Here is a 7,527-nt window from a genome sequence, read left to right on the forward strand (position 1 = left end):
AGAATGCCAAGAGCATGAAGGATCGAATGTCCTTACTGGAAGCAGAGAACATGGAGCTTAGAGCCCGTGTGTCAGAGTTGGAAGGAAACCAGAATGTTGCTCCACACACTCAGACTCCAGTTTTTCCCACTAATGTGACACAACAGGTAAATTCTCAAAAAATCTGGTTTTACAAAAGATCATTGAGTTTTGAAGTAATGTTTGGAAGCTTTTGAACACACTTAGGATGACCTTTCCTGATTTTTTGCAGACTGAGAGAGAGCCATTTAATGAGACCCCTTCCCTTCAGACTCAAGAATTCTCTCCTAATTTGCTACGAGAGGTATATGCTCAAGATATTGTTTTGCATTTTGAGTTTTGAAGTAATATTTGGAAGCTTTTGAACACACTTGGGATGACTTTTCCTGATTTTTTGCAGACTGGGAGAGAGCCATTTAATGAGACCCCTTCCCTTCAGACTCAAGAATTCTCTCCTAATTTGCCACGAGAGGTATATGCTCAAGATATTGTTTTACATTTTGAGTTTTGAAGTAATGTTTGGAAGCTTTTGTGCACACTTGTGATGACCTTTCCTGATTTTTTGAAGACTGGGAGAGAGCCATTTAATGAGACCCCTTCCCTTCAGACTCAAGAATTCTCTCCTAATTTACCACGAGAGGTATATGCTCAAGATATTGTTTTACATTTTGAGTTTTGAAGTAATGTTTGGAAGCTTTTGTGCACATTTGGGATGACCTTTCCTGAATTTTGCAGAGTGGGAGAGAGCCATTGAATGAGACGCCTTCCCTTTAGACTCAAGAATTCTCTCCTAATTTGACACCATAGGTATATGCTCAAAAATATTGATTTACACTTGGAGTATACAAGTAGCTTTGTAAGCTTTTGTACATGATGTTAGGATTTTTCAAGGCTCCTAAGACAAATGTTGTAGTATAAAAGATTGTCGAACCAGTTCTGAGGGATATCAAAGCACCGAGAATGCAAGTACTCACTTAATCTAAGTGCAACCAATGATTTAGATGGGTTTTAAACTACTACTAATACTAGAAAGCAATTACAGAATGATACTTTTTGACTAAGGGAAAAGAGAATTCATGGGCATAGGGATTAGACCTTGGGTGATCAAGAATCGAACTAGGGATGGCAAATGATTAATCAAACTATCGACCTTAAGCCTAGACACAATTCTAAGCAAGCTCTATGTCTAAATGAATGCTCATTTGCTAACATATCTCAAACATCAAATGTCTTTGGTTGAATAATGTGAAAGCAATCATTACTAACAAGTCTATTAGCTATCTTAGCACCTTTAACAACAAATGTCTTTGGCAAAGTATACTAAAAGCCTAGGAGAGTTGTCTCAGGCATTTCATCAAACACCTTTTGGGTGGGAAATGCCTATTGATCAACTTTTGAGTGGCCAACTCAGAAGATGCATTATGAATACTCTACTAGCAAGGAACAAGAATGATCTACACTAAAACATCCTAGAACTAACCTAATCACCCTTGATCTCCCTAACCCATGAATTCAAAAGGTGATTACTCACTAATCTCCATGATTCCTCTTAAACCCATATTGGATTTCAGATTAATCATGTAGAGGAATAGATAAGAAATCAACAAGAACACAAGATGAAAGCAATGAAATCTGAATCAAAAGAAGTTTTACTAGTTGTTCTCCGAAAAGAGATATCTGCCTCTGGTGGCTACCAAAGGTACTTAAAACATAGGTTTTGAAAAGTAAAAACGTGCATAATGAAATGACCAAAAGGCCCTTGAGAAAACATGAATTCGGCCAAACAAATAGACGCGGAGCGACCTCGGCACGTCGCTGCGAGAGGTCGCTCCCGGGTCATTTCTTCGTGAGCGACCTAGCTGTGTCGCTCTGAAGACGTCGCTCCCGGCTTGCTCGCAAACCATAAACGCGAGTGACCTCTGGGTGTCGCTGTGGTGAGGTCGCTCTAGGAGCTGGAGCGACTTCGCCTTGTCGCTCTAGGAGGTCGCTCCGAAGCGTAAATGGCGAGCGAGTTCATGGCGTCGCTCCGGTAAGTCACTCCCATGCATTGCTCGTCCAATGATCACCTTAATCACCTCTTTTGAGCTCCAAACGCACCCAAATGGCTCCAGAAACTCCATGTGGTACTCCAATACCTAATAGAGACATATGTATGCAAAATGCAACCTAGACATGGCTAAATCCTAATCTATATGATGAAAATGCACATGAATAAATGGATAAAACAATGTAAATATGCAAGATATCAACTCCCCAAACTTATTCTTTTACTTGTCCTCAAGTGAACTTTCTAGAACTCATAGGGAGAGAGGTTTGAAGGTGGGAGCTCATAGCCAAAAGAAACACACAAAGCACTCAAATCAACATCTAAATTCAGCATTAGTACACCCTCTCTTATTATACTCTAGCTTCTATAGGCCTATCTCAACTCTTTTCATCCCTACACTCATCATCATGCATTCACACATGCAAATCAGCCAACTCTCAAGTTCATTAATCATAGCATCAAGTGAATTCTTGCAAAAGGTCAATTGGTCCAAATCATTTGGGTAAGGGGAGGCTTTTTAATCAAGTGAGTCAAGGGGTTCAAGATATATGTTATTTAAGGTGGTATACTCTCAAGACAAGTAGCCTTGACATTGCACAAAATATATCTAAGAAATGGATCAACTCATGCATACAATGCTCAATCTCCATTGTTCTACCCTTTTCCCAAACATATATGATACACATTCATTTCCCCATTCCAAACCCAACTCATATCTCTCACCCAAGGACTTCAAAAGCATTTCCCAACATAAAACTCTTTTTTTTTTTTTACAAAGGATTTCTTACACTCTTTTGAACACCTCTTAGCTCATACTAGTTTTGCTAGCCCCTTTTCTTTATTCTTTTTTTTTTTTAATGTTTGGGGGCCAAGACTTTTCACAAATTGAGCTAGAAGTTTCTCTACTTATCCCATAAAGACTAGTCAGTTAAGCACAAGAGTTCACTCTTTTCCTTAAACTTTCTCATACTCCCAAATCAAACTGTACAACACTCACCCCCATCCTATGGCTAGACAATAATGTGCCTAATCTAGCAAGAATGAAGATCAAGCATTGTCGTTCCCGATACTCTCAACATTATGTGCATGTAAGACTTTCCGAAAAAGGCCTCACTCATCAATCAATGAAGGCTTAAATGGAGGAAGGGATTTTGGGGAGAGGTCTACCACTAGAGGTTGTCAAAAAGATTGGCATAAATGATGTGACAACTCAAGTGTGTATATCCATGATTCAGTACACAAGGGACCATGAGCAAGATGCATTAAGTTCGTTCAGTTCAAATAAGGTTGTAGTTGGCTTCAAAGACTGAGTTTCAGCAATCAACAAGTTTCAGGAAGATTTTTCAAGGCTCGAAGCATACAAGTCTTTTTGAGAGGTGCATAAGCTACTCAGGTGCAAAGTAATGTTCTTTACAAGGCATTTCAAATCATTGCTCCCAATGCAAGTAAATGAAACATATATGCTGTAGATTCTCCTAGAAATGCAAGTGATGCAAACTAAATGATTTTTTTTTTTTTTTTTTTTTTGCAAATATATATGTATAATGCAATGCATGAGACTCAAAATCATCAAAGCAAACGTGTTCAAATACTTGGTACCTCCCCCACACTTAAATCACACAGTCTCTGTGTGAGTGAGAGAGAGATACCCAAAAGACAACTAAAATGCAAAATATGAACTGGTATATACAAGGGAAAGTAGTGGGCTACCTTCTATGGGGAATGAGTAGAGGGAGATGCTCCCTCCTCGTCGTCCTCAGGTGGTAACTCTTCAATGTAGAAGGCTTGCCCGAACACAGTTGGTTTTCTCATTTTCCCCTTGATGTCAAAGTGGAGGATGTTCTCTTTACCCAAATGGAGATCAATCGTGCATTCCTTCACATTAACAATAGCTCCTGCTGTAGCTAAGAATGGCCTTCCTAGAATCAATGGGTCTTGAGGCTCCTCACCCATCTCAAGCACCACAAAATCTGTAGGTATCTCATACCTTCCAATCTTCACAGGGAAGTCCTCTAAGATGCCCACAGGGTACTTCACTGAACGATCAGCTAACACCAGAGAGAGTATACACTTCTTGTACTGAGTGAATCCAAGCTTCTTTGCAACAGACAAAGGCATCACGCTGACACTAGCTCCCAAATCGCAGAGACATTTCTCAAATACCATAGGTCCAAGAGAAAAAGGTAGTGTGAAGCATCCTAGATCCTCTAACTTCTCTGGAACATCAAGCCTCTGGATGATGGCACTGCACTCATGGGTAAGAATCATCATGCTTTCCATCTCCTTCTTCTTTGCAGCTACAACATCTTTCAGGAACTTGTTGTATTGAGGAATCAACATGAAAGCATCGATGATGGGCATTGCAACCTGAGCTTCACTCATTTGCTTCTCAAACATAGCCTCGTACTTCTCTAGCAGCTGCCTCTTGAATCTACCAGGGAATGGTAGTTTGGGTTCATAGGGAGGAGGAACAAAAGAATTCTCACTTGCTGGAGCAACAACTTCACCATCTTTCACTGTTTTCTTCTCTTCCCCAACCTTTCCTTTACCTTTTGGTTCCACAATCTTCTCCAAGATTTCATCATTAATTTTCTCATCAACAATCACCACTTCATCATCTATGTTGTTGGCAACCCCCTCACCTTGTTTCTCAGTATCCCTGGTGAGGGTTGTAGGAGGTAACTGCTTACCACTCCTAAGGGTTATAGCTTTGGCCTCCTTGGGGTTTTGGTCAGATTTTCCAGGTAAAGATCCTTGCTGGCGATTCTGGTGAGTGTTCATGGAAGCAAACTGATTCTCTAAATTCTTGACTGTAGAAGCAAGATGTGAGAATTTGTTGTTGAGCTCATTGTAGCTCCCATCAATCTTGGAATGAAGGTTCTTCAACTCATAACCAACATGCTTCTCACTTCTAGTTTGAGACTCCAAGATTTGTTTCAGTAAGGTATCAGTGCTGCTCTCTTGAGGAGCAGAGGAACCAGACGAGGGGTTTTGCTGAGGCTGATAGCTGCCTTGCTGGTTGTTTCTAGGCGGATAACCACTCTGTTGGTTGTTGGGGTAGGATTTCTGTTGGTAGTTGTTGTACTGAAAGTTGGGCTCTTTTTTGTACCAGCTACCATTGTTGTTGATGAAACACAGCTCTTCCTGACCTTCCAAACCCTCAACCTCATGGACAACAGGTGGATCTTCCTGCTTGGAGTTACCAACAAACTTCAGCTGCTCTTGGGTGGCTTTTTCAGAAATGAGTAGGTCGATCTTGTCTTCCAAAGCTTTGATCTCTTTCCTCGTCTGCTTATCATCACCCCTACTGCCTCTGTCGTGATCTGCACTGTAGACTGCATCACACTTCACCATGTTGTCAACCAGCTCTTCTGCATCATCTTCAGTTCTTCCCAAGAAGAACCCATTGCTAGCTGTATCCAATCTGGCTCTGTACTTAGGAAGGGCACCTCTGTAAAAGGTACTGAGCAAGCTCTCCTTAGAGAAACCATGATGTGGGCATTTGGTTTGATAGCCTTTGAATCTCTCCCAGGCTTCACTGAATCCTTCCAAGTTCTTCTGTTGGAAACTGGAGATCTCATTTCTCAGCTTAGCAGTTCTTGACGATGAGAAGAATTTCTCCAATAATGCCCTCTTGCACTCATCCCAAGTAGTGATGGATTCACTGGGTACAGTCTTCTCCCACTGGCGTGCCTTATCCCCCACAGAGAAAGGGAATAACTTGAGCTTGAAGGCGTCTTCGGACACTCCATTGGTTTTTGACAATCCGTAGTAGCTGTCAAACTTGTCCAAGTGATCAAAAGGGTCCTCTACAGGTAAACCATGATACTTGTTGTTCTCGATCACGTTGAGGAGTCCTGGTTTGACCTCAAAGTTGTTGGCTTCCACTGGTGGAGCGCGGATACCCAACCTCTGACCATTGATGTTTGGACGATCATAGGTACCAATGGGTCGACCTGCTCGCTGTGGGTGTTCTGGCCCTTGCGGTTGATCTGCCATATCAATATCCAATCTCTGCAAGTGAGCCTGTTGCTCTTCTTCTCTTCTCGCTCTAGCACACTCTCTCTCTAAAGCTCTGATATCTGCAACTCTTGGAACTAGGTTTGATGGACCCCTGCTCCTCAAGTTCATACACCTGAAAGTTAAAGGGAGGTGAAGAAGGAGAATCAGTCACAAAAGAAAATAAAAATGACTTAGTCTCAAGCAAGTGACTTAATCTCAATGTTGAAATCTACTCAGAATTTGGCAACGGCGCCAATTTGACGTTAGGATTTTTCAAGGCTCCTAAGACAAATGTTGTAGTATAAAAGATTGTCGAACCAGTTCTGAGGGATATCAAAGCACCGAGAATGCAAGTACTCACTTAATCTAAGTGTAACCAATGATTTAGATGGGTTTTAAACTACTACTAATACTAGAAAGCAATTACATAATGATATTTTCTTGACTAAGGGAAAAGAGAACTCATGGGCATAGGGATTAGACCTTGGGTGATCAAGAATCGAACTAGGGATGACAAATGATTAATCAAACTATCGACCTTAAGCCTAGACACAATTCTAAGCAAGCTCTATGTCTAGATGAATGCTCATTTGCTAACATATCTCAAATATCAAATGTCTTTGGTTGAATAATGTGAAAGCAATCATTACTAACAAGTCTATTAGCTATCTTAGCACCTTTAACAACAAATGTCTTTGGCAAAGTATACTAAAAGCCTAGGAGAGTTGTCTCAGGCATTTCATCAAACACCTTTTGGGTGGGAAATGCCTATTGATCAACTTTTGAGTGGCCAACTCAGAAGATGCATTATGAATACTCTACTAGCAAGGAACAAGAATGATCTACACTAAAACATCCTAGAACTAACCTAATCACCCTTGATCTCCCTAACCCATGAATTCAAAAGGTGATTACTCACTAATCTCCATGATTCCTCTTAAACCCATATTGGATTTCAGATTAATCATGTAGAGGAATAGATAAGAAATCAACAAGAACACAAGATGAATGCAATGAAATCTGAATCAAAAGAAGTTTTACTAGTTGTTCTCCGAAAAAGAGATATCTGCCTCTGGTGGCTACCAAAGGTACTTAAAACATAGGTTTTGAAAAGTAAAAACGTGCATAATGAAATGACCAAAAGGCCCTTGAGAAAACATGAATTCGGCCAAACAAATAGACGCGGAGCGACCTCGGCACGTCGCTGCGAGAGGTCGTTCTCGGGTCGTTTCTTCGCGAGCGACCTGGCTGTGTTGCTCTGAAGACGTCGCTCCCGGCTTGCTCGCAAACCATAAACGCGAGCGACCTCTGGGTGTCGCTGTGGTGAGGTCGCTCTAGGAGCTGGAGCGACTTTGCCTTGTCGCTCTAGGAGGTCGCTCCGAAGCGTAAATGGCGAGCGAGTTCATGGCGTCGCTCCGGTAAGTCGCTCCCATGCATTGCTCGTCCAATGATCACCTTAA

The 7,527-nt window shown here is 41.4% G+C and overlaps 1 non-coding gene across 1 annotated transcript; it reads left to right on the plus strand.

The window, feature by feature from the left end:
- Positions 1-5,549: 5,549 nt before the first annotated feature.
- LOC125582605 lies at positions 5,550-5,656 on the plus strand. The gene has a single exon (XR_007320062.1). It is a non-coding gene; the product is annotated as a small nucleolar RNA R71 (small nucleolar RNA).
- The last annotated feature ends 1,871 nt before the right edge of the window (positions 5,657-7,527 follow it).

This window comes from Brassica napus, chromosome C2, assembly GCF_020379485.1.
Source record: "Brassica napus cultivar Da-Ae chromosome C2, Da-Ae, whole genome shotgun sequence".
Lineage (NCBI taxonomy): Eukaryota > Viridiplantae > Streptophyta > Magnoliopsida > Brassicales > Brassicaceae > Brassica > Brassica napus.